The sequence below is a fragment of the Scyliorhinus canicula genome, chromosome 31, assembly GCF_902713615.1.
Source record: "Scyliorhinus canicula chromosome 31, sScyCan1.1, whole genome shotgun sequence".
Taxonomy (NCBI): domain Eukaryota; kingdom Metazoa; phylum Chordata; class Chondrichthyes; order Carcharhiniformes; family Scyliorhinidae; genus Scyliorhinus; species Scyliorhinus canicula.
In genome coordinates this window covers 11167122-11194061 of record NC_052176.1, presented here as the reverse complement: position 1 = coordinate 11194061, position 26940 = coordinate 11167122, and the positions used below count along the sequence as shown (strand labels likewise).

The 26940-nt window shown below is 45.5% G+C and overlaps 5 non-coding genes across 5 annotated transcripts; 1 reads left to right on the top strand and 4 right to left on the bottom strand.

The window, feature by feature from the left end:
• The first annotated feature begins 1940 nt into the window (after positions 1-1940).
• trnal-caa lies at positions 1941-2022 on the top strand. The gene has a single exon. It is a non-coding gene; the product is annotated as a tRNA-Leu (tRNA).
• An 11983-nt stretch (positions 2023-14005) lies between these two features.
• Positions 14006-14087, bottom strand: trnas-gcu. Its single transcript has one exon. It is a non-coding gene; the product is annotated as a tRNA-Ser (tRNA).
• Positions 14088-17219: 3132 nt separating this feature from the next.
• Positions 17220-17301, bottom strand: trnas-gcu. The gene has a single exon. It is a non-coding gene; the product is annotated as a tRNA-Ser (tRNA).
• Positions 17302-18806: 1505 nt separating this feature from the next.
• trnas-gcu lies at positions 18807-18888 on the bottom strand. Its single transcript has one exon. It is a non-coding gene; the product is annotated as a tRNA-Ser (tRNA).
• A 7940-nt stretch (positions 18889-26828) lies between these two features.
• Positions 26829-26910, bottom strand: trnas-cga. The gene has a single exon. It is a non-coding gene; the product is annotated as a tRNA-Ser (tRNA).
• Between the last annotated feature and the right edge of the window lie 30 nt (positions 26911-26940).

Below are 26940 nucleotides of genomic sequence, written 5' to 3'. Positions count from 1 at the left end.
CACAGACTTTTGGATAGTCAGAGTCTCTGAATGTCGAGCCTCTCTTCCCAAGATGGACTTAATCAGGGACAAGATGTTGGTTGAAGAGAGAATCAAAGGTCTGAAGATTTGGTTTGAGATTCCTGATGTTTTGTGAAGAGTACAACGTGGTGGAGCAATGTGACAATAGCAGGATATGAGTTTGGGAAATTATCCAAATATAGTCCTATATTGGGATATAGTCCTCAGGAAACTAAGGAAATTCGGTGTGTCCACATTAACTCTTACCAACTTATAGAGATGCACAATTGAAAGCATCCTATCGGGCTGCATCACAGCCTGGTATGGCAACTGCTCGGCCCAAGACCGCAAGAAACTTCAGAGAGTCGTGGATATCGCCTCGGTACATCACACGAACCTGCCTCCCATCCATTGACTCCAACTTCACCTCCGGCTGCCTGGGGAAAGCGGGCAGCATAATCAAAGACGCCTCCCACCCGGCTTACTCACTGTTCCATCACCTTCCATCGGCCAGGAGATACAGAAGTTTGAGAACACGCACGAACAGACTCAAAAGCAGCTTCATCCCCGCTGTTACCGGACTCCTAAACGAGCCTCTCATGGACTGACCTCATTAACACTGCACCCCTGTCTGTTTCACCCCATGCCGGTGAATGTAATTACATTGTGTATCTTGTGTTGTCCTATTATTTATTTATTTTATTTCCTTTTATTTTCATGCACTTAATGATCTGTTGAGCTGCTTGCAGAAGAATACATTTCACTGTACCTTGGTACACGTGACAATAAACAAAATAAATTCCAAGTAGACCGTCCTAATATATTAGCCAGAAAACCATGGGCTCTCATCTTCTTAAGCTAACTTATGTGCGGCACCTTATCGAACGCGTTTTTGGATATCCAAGTATATTACACCTTTTGGGTCTCCTTTATTTATCCTGATCAGTACCGCTGCAAATAATTCGAATAAATCTGTCGTCCATGACATTCCCTTCATAAAGCCATGCTGAATCAGCTCAATGTCTGAAGATAATATTTGACTTTCTAATGAAGAGGCTTGTAGTTTGAACAATTTCCTGTCCTTCCTTTGATTATCTCCAGTCCTGTGGGGAAGTTGCTGGGTGACAGGTACAATATTGAAGTGAGGAAAATGGAAAAGAGAATTGGTGCAATGACGCACCCTTTGTTAGTCTGCAGTTTTTATTCAGCGGGGTTCGTGTTGATTCACTTGGTGAGGATCACTGTCTGTATGTAATTGTGGAGCAGGCAGAGGATGTGATGCACGTCCGTGAGCAGCTAAATTTGAGGATGGTGCTCCTTGAATCTTCACGGCTCAAAACGGGAAGGACCTTTGCGACATCGAAAATGCCATGTCCGGCAGCTGGAGCTTTAGGTGTATTTTCTGGCATCTGGGAAACAGGGTATCATCAAAAAACCGAACTGAAATGAATATATTCGCAGTGATTATTGACAGTGTGCAAACATCAGCTTCCTCTTTGCAGCGGATGGAAAGGGCGTCTGACTTCGAGGAGTCCAGGTTCGAGACCTGCCGTGGTCTCTTCACACAGAAATCTGGTGGAACTTGCTGATAACCCAGTCATCACGTGACGACTCGGTCTGCGCAGGTCTCTTTCTTTGTTGTCAGATTCTATGATTCCATTACTTTAATTTCGATCCAGACTCGGAAGTTCTGTACTGGTCCATTCAAAAAACATGAATTTATCGCATATTTCCTTTGCAACTGATATTGTGACACAAAAGTAGAATAGTGCGTTATGGAAGGTGAGATCGTTGTGCAGCTCAAGGCAGTGTCCCAAATCTCATGGTCTTTTCCCACCTGAATTCCACCCTTCTCGGATAAAGCCTGGGACACCGTTCATCGCGTGACTGCAGTACGCGGAGTGTCTGGTTTTACAATGCTTTCTGCAGACGGTATGTCAGCTGCGATGGCCGAGTGGTGAAGGCGTTGGACTCAAAATCCAATGGGGTTTCCCCACGTAGGTTCGAGCCCTACTTGCAGCGGCTACAATCTGAAATCTTTACTCCGTTTGGAGCAATCCGTTTGCAAAACGCGATGTCATATGTGCTCAGCATCAATTTGACCATCTTGTTCATTCAATGCATTCGGATTCAATGTCTGTCTGTTATTACAGACGAAGCTTGCTTTTCCTCATTCTGCTTTCGCTTTGAGATTTCTTATTTGTCAGGACAGGTTCACAGCCTCAGTTCATATTAACTTCATCGGGCACCAGAATTGTGAAAATCGGTTATAACAAAGTTTCAAATTTCTTTTTACTTGTCTTTTTAGATCTTTTTATTCTCTTATTTTGAAACTTACCAGCCCGCATTAAGTTCCAAATAAATCGGCGCTACTATGGCAGGTAGTGAAACGCTGATTATCCGCCGGGAACACAGCGGTGCTCTCCACTATACCGGTTCAGGCGATGGACTAGAAATCCATTGGCCTTTGTCCGCGCCGGTTCCAATCCTGCTGACGACGTGTGTTTCTTTACTCATGCAAATTCCAAAATCTCGCAAATTTCTTTGTCATAAGTCATGCATGTACATAGATCCCTGAAAGATGCCACCCAGGTTGATTGGATTGTGAAGAAGGCCTATGGTGTGTTGGCCTTTACTGGTAGAGGGATTGAGTTCCGGAGCCATGAGGTCATGTTGCAGTTGTACAAAACTCTAGTACGGCCGCATTTGGAGTATTGCGTACAGTTCTGGTCGCCTCATTATAGGAAGGGCGTGGAAGCTTTGGAACGCGTGCAGAGGAGATTTATCAGGATGTTGCCTGGTATGGAGGGAAAATCTTATGAGGAAAGGCTGATGGACTTGAGGTTGTTTTCGTTAGAGAGAAGAAGGTTAAGAGGTGACTTAATAGAGGCATACAAAATGATCAGAGGGTGGTCATCAGAGGATAGGGTGGACAGCGAGAGCCTTCACCCACGGATGGAGGTGGCTAGCACGAGGGGACATAGCCTTAAATTGAGGGGTAATAGATAAAGGACAGAGGTCAGAGGTAGGTTTTTTACGCAAAGACCGTGGAATGCCCTACCTGCAACAGTAGTGAACTCGCCAACATTGAGGGCATTTAAAAGTTTATTGGATAAGCATATGGATGATAATGTCATAGTGTAGGTTAGATGGCCTTTAGTTTTTGACTTCTCATGTCGGTGCAACTTCGTGGGCTGAAGGGCCTGTACTGCGCTGTATCGTTCTATGTTCTGTAACAGGGAAAGCTGAGTTGGTGGAAAACAAAAAAAAATCAAAGGAACTTGCGTCAAAATATGTCGAACGGCAAGGCTTCTCGGCGGTTCTTAGTGGCCGCTGATCTCGCCGACAAATGAGCAAAATGTCTGAATATCACTTTATTGCTCAAAACTGAGGCGAATAGATGAATAGAACGAGGAGCGAGCAGGCAGTGGGACCTCGGCACTGCACCGACTGCCTCCCACACTCCAACCATCTGCAGGTTAGTTGGATGGGCCATGTTTACTTGGCCTTTACATTACAGATATTAGATGGAGTTATGGACAGGGCCGAGGTATGGTGCTCATTCGGAGGGTCGGTGAAGACTTGATGGAGCGAATTGCCCCACTCTGCCCGCTAGGGAATATATGTTTCCATTAATTGCAGCAACTCATTCGAGAGATTTGTCCAGACAATGAACTCGAGGAATGAACGTCTCCTCTGATATGACAGCCTGGAAGTTGAGAACTAGAAACTAGTTATCGGATATTTCTACTGACGGTGAATGACTCCGTACCCAGTGTTTACAATCCCCTTGCTCCTCCAAGGTCTATCGTTTCTCACCATCTGCAAAATACACCAATTTCCCACTGATCCTGCAAATTAAGGCTATTGTGCAACACCGCATATCTTTACTGACTGCCTCTGAATCGACTATTCATTGCATTTCCAGCCTGTATTCCACAGGAACATAACAGTTTATTTCGTTCTAGCCGATGGAATTCACATGTTCCTATTTAAATCTCCGCAAATATAAATTGCAGAATGGATGCGACAAATGTCAGAAAAATATAAAACATTCGAGTTCCTCCTGCAGAAGAACGCACTCCGATTGCATCTTCAGCGTAGCCGTTGCAGGTATTGGATTATATCATGCTCAAAATAAAACAATATTCATGATTACTCTTGCGATGTTTTAAATTGAATTTTGTGTGTATCAGCGTGATAGTGCTGAATAATTGTGTCTTTATTTCTGTCATCTCTCAATCTGTTTGTGTTGAACTGCTTTGTGTATCAATGTAATTTGACGTGATTGAAAACATAATGAAAGGTGTTGGTTTTTATTTTCCTGTCTTTTTCTATGGTTCTATTCCAATTATAGCAATAAGTGAGTTTGCCCTACTTTCTGTTGATATCTCTGTTCTAATATTCAGAGTCGCCAGGTATCAAATGATACCACCACAAGGTTCAACCAGCTGTCGATCAAAGAGCCAAAGACCAGTTAGTTAGTTCAAGGTCAAGCGTGCTTTATTTACACACAATTAGTCATGCAACATAAACACTACTAATTAACTACACCTACCGATGAAGACAATCTGTACTTAACTTCAGGCACCCGGCTTAGGTAAGAGGAACAGTGGCCGCTGTCTGATTCTGGAGCAATCGATTCTGGAGAAGTAACTGATGCTCAGCTAGGCTCATCTGTCTGGTAGCGAGTGTTGAACTTGGAATTGCTTCTGGTGTTGCTGCACTTGGAAATGGTCGTGATCGGGGCGCCAGGTGCAAGACAGGAGGAACATATGGCAAACTGTTCTTCTTATACTTGGGAGTTTTCACGCTCTTTTCGGAGGACCTTCAGTTTGCACCCCACTAATTGGGTGATCCCTGTTCACTGTTCGTTCCTCACCAATAAGTGGACGGGGATCTAGATGGTTGGGCCTGTCCCAAGCGGTCACTGACCCCGTTGTTTATGCTTCCCTTGAACAGAGAGTGGCGCCAAAATGTCTGAGCCTGTACCGGTCGCTGGAGATCAGACCTTTGTTTTGGTGAAGATGGGCCATCAAATGCTAATCAGCTTCATCAAAATGCTAATTGGAGTTTCAATACTGCCTGGACTTGTTGCTGCAAATACACATCTCAGGCTCTGAACCTGCCTGAGCCTTACCTTGTCCGTTTTACCCACTAGGCTTTGCGAGTTTCTCTGTCCCTCGTTGCAAGTGGCCAGCCATCCCAGATGGCTACATTCCGTCATCATGATCCTCAACATGTACCGTGACGGATCACAACATTGGGTCTTCTCCTGTTCTCTGAAATGCCGGGTACCCTCAATCAAGGACACGTTCTATCCTACTCTGTGCTACGGGTCAAATGCATTTACCTAAATTTCCCTAATACATCTAAAAATTCAGAAGGGGCCATTTAACATTCAATCCTTTTTTCCATTCTCCTTATAAATAATGAAAAGGGGGAACCTCTAACTGTCTCTAACTCCACTACATTCATGCTGCTATTTAACAATCAAATAACTAATCCAACAATCCAATCGCAGCGTCACATTTCTTCTTATCACTAACATTCACATACAGAAAAAAAGCTTTATTAACGAAACAACAACTGCAGAATTTAATACAGATAAAGGTTCAGAAAGATTGTGGGGTTTGCTGGAGTCCGAGGAAAGGGGCTCCAAAGGTGTGTACTGGAGGGCGGGAGGCTCTCCTTCTCCATTTCCGCAATCTGATTGTCTGGATGACACTGCACAATATGACTCCCACTGGGAAAGCCTCTGCTGTGTATCACAGGGAGTAACATTTAATGAGATTCTCACACCATGTGGGGGTATCGGTAGCTGGGTCTATGTGTGGTGTAGTGTCCAGGCTGGGGTTGTTGTTTTGGGTATTCATGTTCGGGGCCTGTGTGCTGAGGGAGGTAGAGATAGGTAACGTGCGCAACTGTACTGTTCCAGCGACGATCATGATGTTGATCATCATTGTTGTCTTAATCTTGTTGATGCTTTTCTCTGTCTGAAAGTATCTTCGTATCTTCCTCGGGAAGCAAGCATAATATCTTTTATTGCCTTGTTTCTTAACATCTCTTTTGTCTCTGTTTTTCGTTAACATCAATTTCCCATTAGAATCGTCACCATATGAGCCTCCCTCATGGTTTTTAAACCAACCATTTGCGGAGACAAGACATCCGGAAAAATAATTCTGTCACAGTGCGAGCAATCTCGGAGCCTGTGTTTGATGGGCTGAGTGGGTGGACAAATTCTCCGTCCTCTGCAAACTCGTATTTCCAACCAAGTGATTGGGACATGTAAATAGTAGGCGGAGGGGGGAGGGGGGGGGGGATAGCACCCGAAGGGGCGGCGGAAAGGTGCAAAGTTGTTGCAAAATGGATTATTTAAACTACAGGAATGAAAAAGAACAGCAAAAGAGTTTCGAGAACTATTCTCCAAATGGGGTGCATATGATCCGCGGCAGGGCAAGAATGGGTGGGATCCCCGGGTAGGGTGGTGACCAGTACCGTTGCTCCACTACCCCAGCTTGGCTGACCAAATGTATAGGGGATCCTCAGGCAGGGCGGGGATAAGTGCCATTACTCCACTGCCTGAGTGACCTTCCAAGAGCGGTAAGAATCTGGAAATATATGGGCCCCAACAAAATTGATTCCTTAACTGCCATGTGGCGTCAGAAGTTATTACTCCATCAGGAAATTTATCCTGAGACTGACACACAAAATCGTACAAGAAAGAACGTACAACATTTAAAACCAAACTAAAGAAGAAAAGTGGGCAGGTTCCATCAGATTATAGGACACCGTAAATCCCAATCGGTTCCTGTCTATCATCATCTGAACACCTCAAGATTCCATTCCCAAAAGGGTTTGAAAGGGGTTACCATGGTGGGAGTCAGACTCGGAGTCATCGCCATCTCCCGGGTGCCAAACCCGCGTGCAGAGTTTTTGTGCTAATGTGTGTGCCGATGTGGGGTCCATTTCATCATTCCGTGTCAGACGACAGGAATTTTCGTGGTGCCAGTGTTTCATTTTCCGTAAGGCGGTCTGAGCAAGGGGGGTTGTTGCTATCGTCGGTAGATGGATCAGTTTCCGGTGTGGGCAAATAAATGGTCACAAAGGGGCTGAACATATCCTGTCGGTGTCTCTGGGGCTGTAGTGACTGGGGCCTGGTCTGTGTGTCCATTGTTCAGATTCCACAGGGGCTTCAGTTATCCTGTCGCTGTCACTAGCAGCCGAATCAAGCTTCAGGGTGATATTTGATTCTGGGCGCGGGGTCAAGGTTGTGTCTCTGGACGTGTTGCTGCTGCTGGGGGAGTGGGGGATTGGGTTATCTGTGGGCGGGTCTTCATTGTGTGAAAACGCAAACGAGAGGTGGTGCGAGTGGCTCCACTGCGTTCCATAACCTTAAGCTGAATTACATGGAACCATCCTGATTTTCCGTTCGGAAACGTGATTTTATAAACTGATTTGCTTACTTTGTCCGAGTTTGAATAGGGTCCTGCAAACTTAGGGGAGAGAAATGAGCTGGGGCTGTATAAGGTGATCATTACTTGCTGCCCGACTCTGTACTCTGTCGTGTGTACTGTCTTATCAAAACAGCCCATACTCTGCTTTTGTTTAGCGCCTAGTCGAACAGCTGCAGCGAATTGTGCTGCTTTAATATTTCTACCATGTGCTGGACTGCTTTCTCATGGGTCAGGGCGGTGACTGCGTGGCTGGCCAAATCAAGCCCAAATAAATACTCAGTACCCTTCATGGGTCGTCCTGTCATGAAGGATTGGTGGGTATATCGTGTTGAACTCGTCCTTCATCCCATGTTATACTCTAGATACATCGATGACATTTTTTCCTTTGGAACTGCAGCAAAGAATCACTGAAACGACTACACGACGACAACTATAATTTCCATCCCACCATCAGACTCACCATAGACAATTCTCCAAAATCAGTTGCATTCATGGACACACTCATCTCCATCAAGGACGGTCACCTCAACACTTCGTTTTACCGCAAGCCCAGGGATAACCTCACGATGCTCCAATTCACCAGCTTCCACGCTAAACACATTAAAGAAGCCATCCCCTATGGACATGCCCTCCGTGTACACAGGATCTGCTCAGACGATGAGGAGCATAGCAGACATCCATAGACGCTGAAAGATGCCCTTGTATGAACGGGAAATAGCGCTCGACTCATCGATCGACAGTTCCAAAGTGCCACAGCAAACAACCGCACCGACTTACTCAGAAGACAAACACGGGACACAACCGACAGAGTAACCTTCATCATCTAGTACTTTCCCGGAGCGGCGAAACTATGACATCTGCTTCGCAGCCTTCAACACGTCATCGATTAAGATGAACATCTTGCCAAGGTCATCCCCACACCCCCACTACTTGCCTTCAAACAACCGTGCAACCTAAAACAAACCATTGTTTGCAGAAAACTACCCAGCCATCAGAACAGCGACCACGACACCACACTACCCTGCCAGGGCAATCTCTGCAAGACATGCCAGATCATCGACATGGATACCACCATTACACATGGGAACACCACCCACCAGGTCTGCGGTGCCTACTCGTGCGACTCAGCCAACGTTGTCTACGTCATACGCTGCAGGAAAGGATGTCCTGAAGCGTGGTACATTGGCGTAACCATGCAGATGCTGCGACAATGAAAGAATGGACATCGCGTGACAATCACCAGGCAGGAATGTTCCCTTCCAGTCGGGGAACACTTCAGCAGTCAAGGGCATTCAGCCTCTGATCTCCGGGTGAGCATTCTCCAAGGCAGCCTTCAGGATGCGCGACAATGCAGAATCGCCGAGCAGAAACTTATGGCCAAGTTCCGCACACATGAGTCCGCCTCAACCGGGACCTGGGATTCATGTCGCATTACATTCATCCCCCACCATCTGGCCTTGGCTTGCAAACTCCTATCAACTGTCCTGGTTGAGACAATTCACACCTCTTTAAAATGGGGTTACCCCTATCTCTCGATCTGTAAAGACTGAATTACCTGCAAACGCCTGCCTTCTAAGCATTGTCAGGCATCTTTGAACTTGTCTATATGCATGTTTCCGGAACACACCTCTTCATTCGCCTGAGGAAGGAGCAGTACTCCTAACGCTAGTATTTGAAACAAACATGTTGGACTTTAAACTGGTGTTGTAAGACTTCTTCCTGTGCTCACCCCAGTCCAAAGCCGGCATCTCCACATCTTTCTACTCAACCCGGTGTTAAGATGCGAAACGCAGCGATGGTGGTATAGTGGTGAGCATAGTTGCCTTCCAAGCAGTTGACCCGGGTTCTATTCCCAGCCGGTGCAGGAATAGTTGTATTGGATGTTTTTGCACGACATTGTGAGGTTCAAACTGAGGAAGATTCACCAGCAGTTTTCACTCCGAATTTATGCGTAATTATCTAATTGAGATGTATAAGATGTCAATGGTATGGAGAAAGTTGACGTGGCGTTGATGCTTCCACTTCTCGGGCATTCTGAAACCTGAGGTCATCATCTTTGAATAAAAGATTGCAAATTTAAAAAAGATTTGAGGAAAAACAACTTCTCCCAAAGGGTTGTGATTCAGCGGAATTCGCTACACCAGGCAGTGTTGGATGCAAGTGGAGGGAGTAAATTTAAGGAGGAGTTAGAGAGATTTTTATTGGTAAGGAGTTGAAGGGTTATGGAAAACGTTCAGGGCGGTGTAGTTGAGGCCAGGATGAGATCAGCCAAGATCACATGGAATGTGTGAGGCTCAGGAATCTAAATTACCTACTCCCGTTCCGAGGTCATGTGTTCTCGTGAGAAGATGTTCTGGCTGATATCACAATCGATCTTTGGTCTGTAAGATTCTAGGTAGCAGATGAGGAGCATATCAGTCATGATAGAATGGTGCGTAGATTCGATGCGTCTAATGGCTTAATATCTGACGAATGTCTCGTTTGCGCGACTTCATGACTTTTAAACTGAGGGAAATGAGCGCTATTAGGGCGGGGAGTGAATTAAGCAACTTTCTCACCTTTTTATAATGTGGTTTCAACATGGATAGTGTTCGACTATTCACCACCCACCAAGTCCTTAAACAAAAACTAAAAATCACAGCATTTTTACTTCTCCTTCATGAAGTGAACCCAACAGAAATGCAACAGATACATTCCAGACGAGGATTGGATACGAACCCACGTGCGGAGAGCACAAAGGATTATTGTTCATCCCCTTAACCACGTGGTACAACGCCTTTATTTCATAAGAACTTGAAAATACGATCTTCTCACGGAGAGTAGCCGAAAAACCCTTCCAGTGTACAAACAGAAGGAGTTTCATCCAGGAGAGGTGGCTGAAGAGAATTATGGGAGAAGCGAGCCCGGTAACCTGGACTGTCCTGTTGGTAGCTGTGGAAGAACTGGTGGCAATGAGCGGTTAAACCCTAAACCCGTCTGCCTCCGTTCGTCTATCCTCGAACCCAACTCGATGTAATGTGGCCTGATAACATGGAATACATTGTCACATCAGTGATTGCAGATCCATCTTGGAAAAGTGAGCCTCACTACCGAGAATCAGTGGATGAAAAATCGACGAGGATGTGATTCAAACCGCCTCGTGCTCAGCATAATGGACTAACAGTCCATCGCCTTAACCACTCGGCCACATCGTCCCATAAGTTTCGACGTCAACACGCCTGAATTTGTTTTGCATCTATGAACTGATGGAGTTCTCTGCCTCTTTCTATTCAACCCGGTGTTTAAGGTGGGAAATGCAGCGATGGTGGGATAGTGCTGAGCATCGCTGCCTTCGAAGCATGTGACCCGGGTTCTATTACCAGCCGGCGCAGGAATAGTTCAAACGGATGTTTTTGCGCCACATCATGCGTTTCAACTGAGGGAGACTGGCCAGCAGTTTCTCGCTCAGAATTTATGCGCAATTATCTAATTGAGGTGTAGAAGGTGCAAAAATATATGGATAAAGTAGACGTGGAGCTGATGCTTCCTCTATGGGCCATTCTAAAACGTGAGCTCATAATCTTAGAATAAAAGATTGCAAACTTGAAAAAGGGTTCAGTAAATGACTTATTGTGACAAGTAGGCTTCAAATTAAGTTACTGTGAAAAGCCCCTAGTCGCCACATTCCGGCGCCTGCTCGGGGAGGCTGATACAGGAATTGAACCGTACTGCTGGTCTGCTTTGGCGTGCTTTCAAAGCCAGCGATTGACCCCTGTGTGCTAAATAACCAGTTCTTCCACAAGGTTGTGATTCTGTGGAATTCGCTACCCCAGTGTGCGCTGAATGCAGGAAGAGTGAGTGAATTAAAAGGGGAGTTAGAGAGATTTTTGTTGGTGAGGAGTTGAAGGGTTATGGAGAACGGGCAGTACGGTGGAGTTGAGGACAAGATGGGGTCAGCATGGAAGATGTTAAATTCAGGAAGCTAAATTGCCTACTCCTGCTCCTATGCCATATCTTATGGAGAGTAGGTGCTCTGCTGATATCGCAATCGACCTTTTCATCTGTAACGTTGCAGGTAGCAGATGGGGACCATATCAACCATAAAAGAATGGCTGAGCATACTCGATGGTTCTAATGCCTTAATTCTGCTCCCACGGTTTCTGTACTTACATTTTCCACGACATCATGAGTTTCAAACTGAGGGGAAGAAACAGTTTCCAACACGAAATTTATACTTGATTAGGGCAGGGAGGGAATTATGTAAATTTCTCATCTTTTCATAATGTGGTTTCGACATGGACAGTTTTCAACAATTCACCACCTGCCAAGCCCTTAAATAAAAGCGACAAATCGCAGCACTTGTACTTCATCCTCATGAAGTGGAACAATCAGTGAAACAACAGACACGCTTTTGACGAGGATAGGATTGGAATCCACGTGCGCAGAGCACAATGGATTATTGTGCAGCTCCTGAATCACATGGTATTTACCATAGAATATACAATGCAGAAGGAGGTCAATCAGCCCATCGAGTCTGCAACGGCTCTTGGAAAGAGCACCGTACCGAAGGTCAACACCTCCACCTATACCATATCCCCATAACCCAGCAGCCCCACCCAACACTAAGGGCAATTCTGGACACTAAGGACAATTTGCCATGCCAATCGACCTAATGTGCACATCTTTGGTCTGTGAGGAAACCGGAGCACCCGCTCGAAACCAACACACACACGGGGAGGATGAGCACACTCCGCGCAGACAGTAACCCAAGCCGGAATCGAATCTAGGACCCTGCAATTGTGAAGCAATTGTGCTATCCACAAAGCTACCGTGCTGTCCACAAGTCCTTTACTTCAATAGACATTTAGTATACGATCTTCTCACAGACAAGTTGCCGAAGAACACCTCCAGTGTACAAACAGGAGGAGGTTCATTCCAGAGAGGTGGCTGAAGGGAATTATGGGAGAAGTGAAACCGGTAACCTGTACTGTCCTGTGGATAGCTGAAGAAAAACTGGTGGCAATGAGCGGTTAGGCCCAAAACACGTCTTCCTCCGTTCGTCCCACCTCGAACCCAACTCGATACAATCTGTCCTGGCAACTTGGAATAGATTGTCACATCAGTGATTGCAGATCCATCTTGGAAAAATGAGCCCCACTACCAAGAAACAGTGGATGAAAAATTGAGGAGGATGGGATCTGAACAATGAATTAACAGTCCATCTCCTTAACCAATCGGCCACCTCGTCCCACATTCGTACGTCTCAATACGTGTAATTTCGGTTAGCATCCATGAACTGATGGAAATTATCTGCCTCTTTCTATTCAACCTGGTGTCCAGAAGTAGAAATGCAGCGACGGTGGTATAGTGGTGAGCATAGCTGCTTTCCAAGCAGTTGACCCGGGATCGATTCCCGACCTTCGCAGTAACAGATGCTTTGGGTGTTTTTGTGCGACATGGTGAGTTTCAAACTGAGGAAGACTAACCAACAGTTTTTCACTCAGAATTTATGAGGAATTATCTAATTGAGATGTATTAGATGTCAAAAGGTATGGATAAAGTCGACATGGAGTTGATGCTTCCTCTTGTGGGGCATTCTGAAACCAGCGTCATGATTTTAGAAGAAGAGATTGCGTATTTAAAACATATTTGAGGAAATACTATCCGTTCCAAAGGGTTGTGATTGTGTACAATTCGCTACCCCAGCTTGCACTGAATGCAGGAAGAGTGAGTGAATTGAAGGAGGAGTTAAATACATTTTTATTGGCAAGGAGTTGAAGGGTTATGGAGAACGGGCAGAACGGTGGAGTTCAGGCCACGATGGGATCAACATGGAAGGTGTTAGACTCAGGAGGCTAATTTGCCTACTCCCGCTCCCACGCCATGTCTTACGGCGAGGAGGTGCTCTGGCTGATATCGCAAGCGATCTCTTCATCTGTAACATTGTAGGTAGCAGATGGGGAACATATCAGCCATGATATAATGGCATAGCAGACTCGATGGGTATAATGGCTTAATTCTGCTCCTGTATTTTCTGAACTTATCTTTTCCACGACATCGTGAGTTTCAAACCGTGGGAAAGAAACGTTTTCCAACTGAGAATTTATGCGCGATTAGGGCAGGCAGTGAAATAAGTAACTTTCTCAGCTTTTGATAGTGTGGTTTCGAAATGGACAGTGTTCGACTATTCCCCTCCCACCAAGATATTAAATAAAAGCTAAAAATGGCAGTATGTTTATCTGATCCTCATGAAGTGGAACAAAGAGACAAACAACAGTGACGTTTTTGACGAGATTGGGATTGGATTCCACGTGCGCAGAGCAGAATGGATTATTGTGTATTTCCTGAACCACACGGCACACCTCCTTTACTTCAATAGAACTTTAACATATGATCTTCTCACAGACAATGAGCGGTTCGACCCCAAGCACGTCTGCCTCCGTTCGTCCCTCCTGGAACGCAACTCGATGCAATCTGTCCTGGCAACTTGGAATAGATTGTCACATCAATGATTGCAGATCCATCTTGGAAAAATGAACCGCACTACCGAGAACCATTTGATGAAAAATCGACGAGGATGGGATTCGAACCCACGCGTGCAGAACACAATGGATTAGCAGTCCATCGCCTTAACCTCTCGGCCACCTCGCCCCATATGCTTACAACTCAATGCGTCTAATTTTGGTTAGCATCCATGAACTGATGGACATTATCTGCCTCTTTCAATTAACCATGGTGCTGAAATTTATATATGCAGCGATAGTGGTATAGTGGTAAGCATTGCTGCCTTCCAAGAAGTTGACCTGTGTTCGATTCCCAGCCATCGCAGGACTAGTTGTATTGGATGTTTCTGCGCAAATCCGTGAGTTTAAAACTGGAGAAGACTGACCAGCAGAATTTAGGCGCAATTATCTAATTGAGATGTATTAGATGTCAGATGGTATGGAGAAAGTAGAACTGGAGTTGATGCCCCCTCTTGTTGGGCATTCTGAAAGCAGAGGTCATGATCTTCGAAGAAGAAAATGCGTATTTAAAAAGATTTCCGGAAAAAACAGGAAGCGTTCCGGTTTACAACTTCCAAAGCGTTGTAATTCTGTGGGATTCGCTACGTCAGCGTGTGCAGAATGCAGGAAGAGTGGGTGATGTTAAGGAGGAGTTGGAGAATATTTTATTGGTAAGGAGTTGAAGGGTTATTGAGAACGGGCAGGCCGGTGGAGTTGAGGCCAGGATGTGATCAGCATGGAAGGTGCGCAGAGCACAATGGATTATTATGCATCTCCTGAACCAAATGGTACAACTCCTTTACTTCAATATAACTTTAATACACGATCTTCTCAGACAAGTAGCCGAAGAACACCTCCAGTGTACAAACAGGAGGAGGTTCATTAAAGAAAGGTGGCTGATGAGAATTATGGGAGAAGTAAAACCGGTAACTTGGACTGTTCTGTGGGTAGCTGAAGAAGGACTCAGGAGGCTAAATTTCCTACTCCCGCTCCTGCGCCATGTCATATGGGGAGTAGGTGCTCTGTCTGATATCGCAAACGACCTCTTCATCTGTAACATTGTAGGTAGCAGAAGGTAAGCACATCAACCATGACAGAATGGCGGAGCAGACTCGATCTGTCTAATGGCTTAATTCTGCTCCTGTATTTTCTGAACTTATCTTTTCCACGACATCGTGAGTTTCAAAGTGAGGGTAAGAAACTGTTTCCAATTCAGGATTTATGGTGGATTAGGACAGTGAGTGAAATAAGTACCGTTCTCAGCGTTCTACAATATGGTTTCGACATGGACAGTGTTCGACTATTCACATCCCGCCAAGCGCCAAAGCTAAAAACCGCAGCATTTTTATTGATCGTCATGAATTGGAACAAACAGACAAACAACAGACACGTTTTTGACGAGGATGGGATTGGATTCCACAGGCGCAGAGCACAATGGGTTATTGTGTATCTCCTGAATCACATGGTACACCTCCTTTACTTTAATATACGATCTTCTCACAGACAATGAGCGGTTCGACCCCAAACACGTCTGCCTCCGTTCGTCCCTCCTGGAACCCAACTCGCTGCAATCTGTCCTGGCAACTTGGAAGAGATTGTCACGTCAATTATTGCAGATACATCTTGGAAAAATGAACCGCACTACCGAGAACCATTTAATGAAAAGTCGACGGGGATGGGATTCGAACCCACGCGTGCAGAGCACAATAGATTAGCATTCCATCACGTAAACCACTCGGCCACCTCGGCCCACATACTTGTGCATCAATACGTGTAATTTCCGTCAGCATCCATGAACTGGTGGAAATTATCTGCCTCTTTCTATTCACCATGGTGGCAAAATGTCGAAATGCAGCGATGGTGGTACAGTGGTGAGCATAGATGCTTTCCAAGAAGTTGACCCGGGATCGATTCCCGACCTTCGCAGTAACAGATGCATTGGGTGTTTTTGTGCGACATGGTGAGTTTCAAACTGAGGAAGACTGACCAACAGTTTTTCACTCAGAATTTATGCGGAATTATCTAATTGAGATGTATTAGATGTCAAAAGGTATGGATAAAGTAGACATGGAGTTGATGCTTCCTCTTGTGGGGCATTCTGAAAGCAGCTTCATGATCTTAGAAGAAGAGATTGCGTATTTAAAACATATTTGAGGAAATACTATCCGTTCCAAAGCGTTGTGATTCTGTGTGATTCGCTACCCCAGCGTGTGCAGAATGCAGGAAGAGTGGGTGATGTTAAGGAGGAGTCGTTGAATATTTTATTGGTCAGGAATTGAAGGGTTATTGAGAACGGGCAGGCCGGTGGAGTTGAGGCCAGGACAGGATCAGCATGGAAGGTGCGCAGAGCACAATCGATTATTATGCACCTCCTGAACCAAATGGTACAACTCCTTTATTTCAATATAACTTTAATACACGATCTTCTCAGACAATTAGCCGAAGAACACCTCCAGTGTACAAACAAGAGGAGGTTCATTAAAGAAAGATGGCTGAAGAGAATTATGGGAGAAGTAAAACCGGTAACTTGGACTGTTCTGTGGGTAGCTGAAGAAGGACTCAGGAGGCTAAATTTCCTACTCCCGCTCCTGCGCCATGTCTTATGGGGAGTAGGTGCTCTGGCTGATATCGCAAACGACCTCTTCATCTGTAACATTGTAGGTAGCAGAAGGTAAACATATCAGCCATGACAGAATGGCGGAGCAGACTCGATCTGTCTAATGGATTAATTCTGCCCTATATTTTCTGAACTTATCTTCTCCACGACATCGTGAGTTTCGATCTGAGGGAAAGAGAAGTTTTCCAACTCAGAATTTATGCACGATTAGGGCAGGGAGTGAAATAAGTAATTTTCTCAGCTTTTGATAGTGTGGTTTCGAAATGGACAGTGTTCGACTATTCCCCTCCCGCCATGATATTAAATAAAAGCTAAAAATCGCAGTATGTTTATCTGATCCTCATGAAGTGGAACAAACAGACAAACAACAGTGACGTTTTTGACGAGATTGGGATTGGATACCACGTGCGCAGAGCAGAATGGATTATTGTGTATTTCCTGAACCACATGGCACACCTCCTTTACTTTAATAGAACTTTAACATACGACCTTCTCACAGACAATGAGCGGTTCGACCCCAAACATGTCTGCCTCCGTTCGTCCCTCCTGGAACCCAACTCGATGCAATCTGTCCTGGCAACTTGGAATAGATTGTCACATAAATTATTGCAAATCCATCTTGGAAAAATGAACCGCACTACCGAGAACCATTTGATGAAAAATCGACGAGGATGAGATTCGAACCCACGCGTACAGAACACAATGGATTAGCAGTCCATCGCCTTAACCTCTCGGCCACCTCGTCCTATATACTCACCCCTCAATACGTCTAATTTCGGTTAGCATCCATGAACTGATGGACATTATCTGCCTCTTTCAATTCACCATGGTGCTGAAATTTATATATGCAGCGATGGTGGTATAGTGGTGAGCATAGCTGCCTTCCAAGAAGTTGACCTGTGTTCGATTCCCAGCCATCGCAGGACTAGTTGTATTGGATGTTTCTGCGCAAATCCGTGAGTTTCAAACTGAAGTAGACTGACCAGCAGAATCTAGGCGCAACTATCTAATTGAGATGTATTAGATGTCAGAAGGTATGGAGAAAGTAGAACTGGAGTTGATGCTTCCTCTTGTTGGGCATTCTGAAAGCAGAGGTCATGATCTTCGAAGACGAAATTGCGTATTTAAAAAAGGATTCCGGAAAAAACTACTTCTTCCAAAGTGTTGTGATTCTGTGGGATTCGCTACCCCAGCGTGTGCAGAATGCAGGAAGAGTGGGTGATGTTAAGGAGGAGTTGGAGAATATTTTATTGGTAAGGAGTTGAAGGGTTATTAAAACGGGCAGGCCGGTGGAGTTTAGGCCAGAATGGGATCAGCATGGAAGGTGCGCAGAGCACAATGGATTATTATGCATCTCCTGAACCAAATGGTACAACTCCTTTACTTCAATATAACTTTAATATGCGATCTTGTCACAGAAAAGTAGGCGAAGAACACCTCCAGTGCATAAACAGGCGGAGGTTCATTCAAGAGAGGCGGCTGAAGAGAATTATGAGAGAACTGAAACCGGTAACCTGGACTGTCCTGTTGGTAGCTGAAGAAGAACTCATGAGGCTAAATTGCCTACTCCCGACTCTGCGCCATGTCTTATGAGGAGTAGGTGCTCTGGCTGATATCACAATCGACCTCTTCTTCTGTAACATTGGTCGGCAGCAGATGGGGCACATATCAGACATGATAGAATGGCGGATCAGCCTCGATGAGTCAAATGGATTAATTCTGCTCCTGTATTTTCTTAATTATCTTTTCCACGAATCGTGAGTTTCAAAGTGAGGGAAAGAAACGGTTTCCAACTCAGGATTTATGGTGGATTAGGACAGTGAGTGAAATAAGTAACGTTCTCAGCGGTCTACAATATGGTTTCGACATGGACAGTGTTCGACTATTCACATCCCGCCAAGCGCCAAAGCTAAAAACCGCAGCATTTTTATTGATCGTCATGAATTGGAACAAACAGACAAACAACAGACACGTTTTTGACGAGGATGGGATTGGATTCCACGTGCGCAGAGCACAATGGATTATTGTGTATCTCCCGAACCACATGGCACACCTCCTTTACTTTAATATACGATCTTCTCACAGACAATGAGCGGTTCGACCCCAAACACGTCTGCCTCCGTTCGTCCCTCCTGGAAACCAACTCGATGCAATCTGTCCTGACAACTTGGAATAGATTGTCACATCAATTATTGCAGATACATCTTGGAAAAATTATGAACCCTTACCGACAGTCATTGGATGAAAAATCGACGAGGATGGGATTCGAACCCACGCGTGCAGAGCACAACGGATTAGCAGTCCATCGCCTTAACCACTCGGCCACCACGTCACACTGTCTGATGTTTCAATCCGTGTAATTTCGGTTAGCATCCATGAACTGATGGAAATTATCTGCCTCTTTCTATGCACCATGGTGCCAGAGCCTAGGAATACAGCGATGGTGGTATAGTGGTGAGCATAGCTGCCTTCTACGCAGTTTACTCGGGTTCGATTCCCTGCCATCGCAGTAATAGATGCATTGGGTGTTTTTGTGCAACATGGTGAGTTTCAATCTGAGGAAAGCTGACTAGCAGGTTTTAACCTCAGAATTCATGCGCAATTATCTAATTGAGATGTATTGGATGTCAGATGAGATGGAGAAAGTAGACGTGGAGTTGATGCATCCTCTTGTTGGGCATTCTGATACCAGAGGTCATGCTCTTAGAATAAGAGATGGTGTGTTTTTAAAAGATTTCAGGAAAACAAAAGTTTGTGATTCTGTGGACTTCTCTACCTCAGCGTGCGCTGAATGCAGGAATAGTCAGTGAATTTCAGGAGGAGTTAGAGAATATTTTATTGGTAAGGAGTTGAAGGGTTATTGGGAACGGGCAGGCCGGTGGAGTTGAGGCCAGGATGAGATCGGCATGGAAGGTGCGCAGAGCACAATGAATTATTATGCATCTCCTGAATCAAATGGTACAACTCCTTTACTTCAACAGAACTTTAATCTGCGATCTTGTCACAGACAAGTAGCAGAAGCACTTGTATTGTGCTCGGTTAGGACAGTGAGTGAAGTAAGTAAACTTCTAGGGCAGCACGGTAGCATGATGGTTCGCATAAATGCTTCACAGCTCCAGGGTCCCAGGTTCGATTCCCTGCTGTGTCACTGTCTGTGCGGGGTCTGCACGTCCTCCCCGTGTGTGCGTGGGTTTTCTCCGGATTGCTCCGGTTTCCTCCCACAGTCCAAAGATGTGCGGGTTAGGTGGATTGGCCATGCTAAATTGCCCGTAGTGTCCTAAAATGTAAGGTTAAAGGAAGGGTGGGGGTTGTTGTGTTTCGGGTATAGGGTGGATACGTGGGTTTGAGTGGGGTGATCATTGCTCGGCACAACATCAAGGGCCTGTACTGTTCTATGTTCTCAGCGTTTTACAATATTGTTTCGTCATGTACAGTTTCGACAAACCAGATGTCATGCTCTTAGAATAAGAGATTGCGTTTTTAAAAAAGATTTCAGGAAAAACTACTTCATCCAAAGGGTTGCGATTCTGTGGACTTCGCTACCACAGCGTGCGCTGAATGCAGGAAGAATGAGTGAATTTAAGGAGGAGTTAGAGAATATTTTATTGGTAAGGAGTTGAAGGGTTATTGGGAACGGGCAGGCCGGTGGAGCTGAGGCCGGGATGGGATCAGCATGGAAGGTGCGCAGAGCAAAATGGATTATTATGCATCTCCTGCACCAAATGGTACAACTCCTTTACTTCAATAGAACTTTAATACACGATCTTGTCACTGAAAAGTAGCCGAAGAACACCTCCAGTGCATAAACAGGCGGAGGTTCATTCAAGAGAGGCGGCTGAAGAGAATTATGAGAGATGTGAAACCGATAACCTGGACTGTCCTGTGGTTAGCTGAAGATGAACTCATGAGGCTAAATTGCCTACTCCCGCTCCTGCGCCATGTCATGCCATGTAGGTGCTCTGGCTGATATCGCAATCGACCTCTTCATCTGTAACATTGTAGGTGGCAGATGGGGAACATGTCAGCCATGATAGAATGGCGGAGCAGACTCGATGGCTCTATATTTTCTGAACATATCTTTTCCACGACATCGTGAGTTTCAAAAGGAGGAAAGAAACGTTTTCCAACTCATAATTTATTATTAATTTTGGTATGATGCAAAAGTTCCACATTGCCTGTCACCCGCTGTCCAGCGGCATTGTGGAACACATGAATCGGTCACTAAAGGCCACACTTAGAAAAATGGTGCAGCAGCACAACATGACATGGGACGCAGCGCTCCAATTCGCACTGATGTTTGTTAGGAAAACAGTGTTGGGTTCAACAGGATATACCCACCAAACCCTCATGACAGGACGGCCCATGAAGGGTACCGAGTATTTATTTGGTTTGATTTGGACAGCCCCGCAGTCACCCCCCTCACCCATGAGAAAGCAGTCCAGCACATGGTAGAAAATATTAAAGCAGCACAATTCGCTGCAGCTGTTCGACTAGGCGCTAAACAAAAGCAGAGTCAGGCCTGCTTTGATAAGACAGTACACCCGACAGTTGGTACAGTCGGGCAGCAAGTAATGATCAGCTTATACAACCCCAGCTCAATTCTCTCCCCTAGGTTTGCAGGACCCTATTCAAACTCGGACAAAGTAAGCCACTCAGTTTATAACATCACGTATCCGAACGGAAAATCAGGATGGTTAGATGTAATTCAGCTCAAGGTTTATGGAACGCAATGGAGCCACTCGCACCACCTCTCGTTCGCGCGTTTGCACACAATGAAGACCCGCCCACTGAAAACCCAATCCCCCACTCCCCCAGCAGCAGCAACACGTCCAGAGACACAACCTTGACCCCGCGCCCAGAATCAAATTTCACCCTGAAGCTTGATTCGGCTGCTAGTGACAGCGATAGGACAACTGACGCCCCTGGGAAAACTGAACAATGGACACTCAGACCAGGCCGCAGTCACTGCAGCCCCAGAGACACCGACAGGATATGTTCAGCCCCTTTGTGACCATTTATTTGACCACATCGGAAACAAACCCACCACCCGACGGCAGAACGGTAGCATAGTGGTTAGCATAAATGCTTCACAGCTCCTGGATCCCAGGTTCGGTTCCCGGCTGGGTCACTGTCTGTGTGGCGTCTGCACGTCCTCCCCGTGTGTGTGTGGGTTTCCTCCGGGTGCTCCGGTTTCCTCCCACAGTCCAAAGATGTGCTGGTTAGGTGGATTGGCCATGCCAAATTTCCCGTAGTGTCCTTAGAAAGTAACGTTAGGGGGGTTTCTTGGGACACGTGGGTTTGAGTAGGGTGATCATTGCTCAACCCAACATCGAGGGCCGAAGGGCCTGCTCTTTGCGATGTTCTATGATAGCGACAACCTCCCTTGCCCAGACTGCCATATGGAAAATGAAACACTGGCACCACGATAATTCCTGTTGTCTGACACGGAATGATGAAATGGACCCCACATTGGCACACACATTAGCACAGAAACTCTGCATGCGAGTTTGGCACCCGGGAGATGGTGATGACTCCGAGTCTGACTCCCACCATAGTAACCCCTTTCAAATCCATTTTGGAATGGAACCTTGAGGTGCCCAGATGATGAGAGGCAGGAACCAATTGGGATTTGTGGTGTCCTATACTCTGATGGAACCTGTCTAATTTTCTTCTTTAGTTTGTTTTTAAATGTTGTACGTTCTTTCTTGTACAATTTTGTGTGTCAGCCTCATGAATAATTTCCTGATACAGTAATAATTTCTGACACCACATGGCAGTTAGGGAAACAAGTTTGTACGAAACCATATATTTCCAAATTATTACCGCTCTTGGAAGGTCACTCAGGCAGTGGAGTAACGGCACTTATCCCGGTCCTACCTGATGATCCCCTATACATTTGGTCTGCCAAGCTGGGGTAGTGGAGTAACGGCACTGGTCACCACACCTACCCGAGGATTCCACCCATTCTTTCCCTGCTGCGGATCATACGCACCCCATTTGGAGAATAGTTCTCGAAACTCTTTTCCTATTCTTTTTCATTCCTGTGGTTTAAGTAATCCACTTTGCCACAATTTTGCCCCTTTCCGCCAACCCTTCGTGTGCTATCCCCCCACCTACTATTTACATGTCCGAATCACTTGGTTGGAAAAACGAGTTTGCAGAGGACGGAGAATTTGTCCACCCACTCAGCCCATCAAACACAGGCTGCGAGATTGCTCGCACTGTGACAGAATTTGTTTTTTCCGGATGTCTTGTCTCCGCAAATGGTCGGTTGAAAAAAAATGAGGTCAGCATATATGGCGACGATTCTAACGTGAAATTGACGCTGAGGAGAAACAGACAAATAAAAGGGATGTTAAGCAACAAGATAATAACAGATATTATGCTTGCTCCCTGAGGAAGATACGAAGATACTTTCAGATGGAGAAAAGCCTAAACAAGATGAAGGCGACCCTGATGATCAACATCATGATCGTCGCTGGAACAGTACAGTTGCGCACGTTACCTATCTCTACCTCCCTCACCACACAGGCCCCAAATACGAATACCCAAAATAACAACCCCAGCCTGGACACTACGCCACACATAGACCCAGCCACTGATACCCCTACATGGTGTGAGAATCTCATTAAATGGTACTCCCTGTCATACACAGTAGAAGCCTTACCAGTGATCGCCATATTGTGCAGTGTCAGGCAGACAATCAGATTGCGGAAATGGAGAAGGAGAGCCTCCCGCCCTCCAGTACACACCTTTGGAGCCCCTTTCCTCGGACTCCAGCAAACCCCACACTCTTTCTGAACCTTTTTCTTTATTAAATTCCGCAGTTACTGTTTCGTTAATAAAGCTTATTTTCTGTATGTGAATGTAAGTGATAAGAAGCAATGTGATGCTGCTATTGGATATTTGGATTGTAAGATAAGTTATTTGATTGTTAAGTAGCAGCATGAGTGTAGTCTAGTTAGAGACAGTTAGAGGTTCCCCTTTTTTGTTATTTACTAAGGAGAATGGAATATAGGATTGAATGTTAAATGACCCCTTCGGAATGTTTAGGTATGTGTTGTATTAGGGAAATTTAGGTAAATGCATTTGACCCGTAGCACAGAGTAGGGTAGAACCTGTCCTTGATTGAGGGTACCCGGCATTTCAGAGAACAGGAGAAGACCCAGTGTTGTGATCCGTCCCTCTGCGCGTTGAGGATCAAGAGGACGGAGTGTAGCCATCTGGGATGGCCACTTACAACGAGGGACAGAGAAACTCGCAAAGCCTAGCGGGTAAAATGGACAAGGCAAGGCTCAGGCAGGCTCAGAGCCTGAGATGTATCTTTGCAGCAAAAAGTCCAGCCGGTATCGAAACTCCGACCATTTAGCATTTTCATGGGGCAGATTAGCATTTGATGGTCCATCTTCACCAAAACAAAGGAGTGGTACTCGAGGGACCGCTACAGTATCAGACATTTTGGCGCCGCTCCCTGTTGAAGGGAAGCGTAAACAACGGGGTCAGTGACCGTTTGGGACACGCCCAACCATTCAGATCCCCGCCCACTTATTGGTTAGGAACGAACAGAGTGATCAGGGATCACCCAATTAGTGGGGTGCAAACAGACGGTCCACCGAAAAGAGCGCAAAATCCCCCAAGTATAAGAAGAAGAGTTGGCCATATCTTCATCCTCTCTTGCACCTGGCGCCCCGGCAAGTGCAGCAACACCAGAAGCAAGTCAAAATTCAACACTCGCTACCAGAGGGATGATTGGATTGGATTGGATTGGATTTGTTTACTGTCACATATGCCGAGGTACAGCGAAAAGTATTATTCTGCAAGCAGCCCAACAGATCATTCAGTACATGGGAAGAAAAGGGGATAAAACAAAATACAAGAAAATACATAATAGACAAGTTTTACAATGTAACTACATAAGCATTGGCATCGGATGGAGCATACAGGGTGTAGTGTTAATGAGGTCAGTCAATAAGAGGGTCGTTTGGGAGTCTGGTGACAGTGGGGAAGAAGCTGTTTTTGAGTCTGTTCGTGCGTGTTCTCAGACTTCTGTATCTCCTGCCCGATGGAAGAAGTTTGAAAAGTGAGTAAGTCGGGTGGGAGGGATCCTTGATTATGCTGCCCGCTTTCCCCCGGCAGCGGGAGGTATAGATGGAGTCCATGGATGGGAGGCAGGTTCGTGTGATGGACTGGGTGGTATTCACGACTCTCTGAAGTTCCTTGCGGTCCTGGGCCGAGCAGTTGCCATACCAGGCTGTGATGCAGCCCGATTGGATGCTTTCTACGGTGCATCTACAAAAGTTGTTAATGGTTAATGTGGATGAGCCTAGCTGAGCAGCAGTTACTTCTCCAGACTCGATTGCTCCAGAATAGGACAGCGGCCACTGTTCCTCTGACCTAAGCCGGGTGCCTGAAGTTAAGTACAGATTGTCTTCATCGGTAGGTGTAGTTAACTAGTAGTGTTTATGTTGCATGACTAATTGTGTGTAAATAAAGCACGCTTGACCTTGAACTAACAAACTGGTCTTTGGCTCTTTGATCGACAGCCGGTTGAACCTGGTGGTGGTATCATTTGATACCTGGCGAGTCTGAACATTAGAACATAGATATCAAAAGAAAGGAGGGCAAACTCACTGATTGCCATAATTGGAACAGAGCCATAGAAAAAGACAGGAAAATAAAAAGCAACACATTTCATTCTGTTTTCAATCACGTCAAATTACATTGATACACAAAGCAGCTCAACACAAACAGATTGAGAGATGACAGAGATAAACACGCAATTATTCAGCACTATCCAGCTGGTATACACAAAATTCAATTGCAAATATCGCAACAGTAATCATGAGTATTGTTTTATTTTTAGCATGATATCATCCAATACCTGCAACAGCTACGATGAAGATGCTATCGGAGTGCGTTCTTCTGCGGGAGGAACTCGAAGGTTTTATATTCTTCTGTCATTTGTCGCATCCATTCTGCAATTTAGATTTGCGGAAATATAACAAAAAGAACATGTGAATTCCATCGGCTAGAACGAAATAAACTGATATGTGCCTGGGGAATACAGGCTGGAACTGCAATGAATAGTAGATACAGAGGCAGTCAGTAAAGATGTGCGGTGTTACACAATAGCATCACATTGCAGGACCAGTGGGAAATTGGTGTATTTTGCAGATGGTGAGAAACGATGGACCTTGGAGGAGCAAGGCGATTGGAAACACTGGGTACGGAATCATTCACCGTCAGTAGAAATATCCGATAACTAGTTTCTAGTTCTCAACTTCCAGGCTGTCATATCAGAGCAGACATTCATTCCTCCAGTTCGTTATCAGGGCAAATCTCTCGAATGAGTTGCTGCAATTAATGGAAACATAGGATCCCCAGCGGGCAGAGTGGGGCCATTCAGTCCATCAAGCCTTCGCCGAACGTGCGAACGGCCACCTGACCGAGGCGCTCTCCATGCCCTGCCCATAACTCCATCTGATGTCAGGAATGCAATGGCCAAGGAAACATGGCCCATCCAACTGTGGGAGGCAGTCGGTGCAGTGCCGAGGTCCCACTGCCTGCTCGCTCCTCGTTCTATTCATCCATTAGCCTCTGATTTGAGCAATAAGGTGAGATCCAGATATTTTGCTCATTTATCGGAGAGATCAGCTGACACTAACCCGCAGAGAAGGCTTGCCATTCGTTACGTTTTGACGAACATTCCTTTGACATTTTTTTGTTCACACCACCTCACAGCGTTCCGTGTTATGCATAACGTTTGACAAAGAGACATGCGTGAATTTGGAAATTGCATGAGTAAAGGAAGACACGGAGTCTGCACGATTCGAACCTGCGCGGTGAAAGCCCAATAAATTTCTCGTCCGTCGCCTGAACTGGTATAGTGGAGCGCACCACTGCGTTTTCTGTGGTTACGCATCGTTCGATTACCGGCTATTGTTGCGCCGATTTATTTGGAAATTTCAAAATAAGAGAATAAAAGATCTAACAAATGACAGGCAAAAATCAATTTGAAGCTTTGTTATCATCGATTTTCACTATACTGTGCCCGGTGAAGTTACTGAGGTTGTCAACCTATCCTGACAAATACGAAAATTCAGAGCGAAAGCAGTGTGAGGAAAAGCCAGGTCAGAGGAAGGTTCTTCTGTAATTACACGCAGAATCCGAATACATTGAATGAACAAAAACTTCTAATTGATGATTAGAGTGTTTGACATGATGCTCTGCAGGCAAATTGCTCCAAACGAAGGAAAGATTTCAGATCACAGCCGCTGTGAGTAGGGTTCGAACCTACGCGGGGGAACCCCATCGGATTTCGAGGCTAACGCCTTAACCACTCGGCCATCGAAGCTGATACCTCGTCTATAGAAAGCATTGTAAA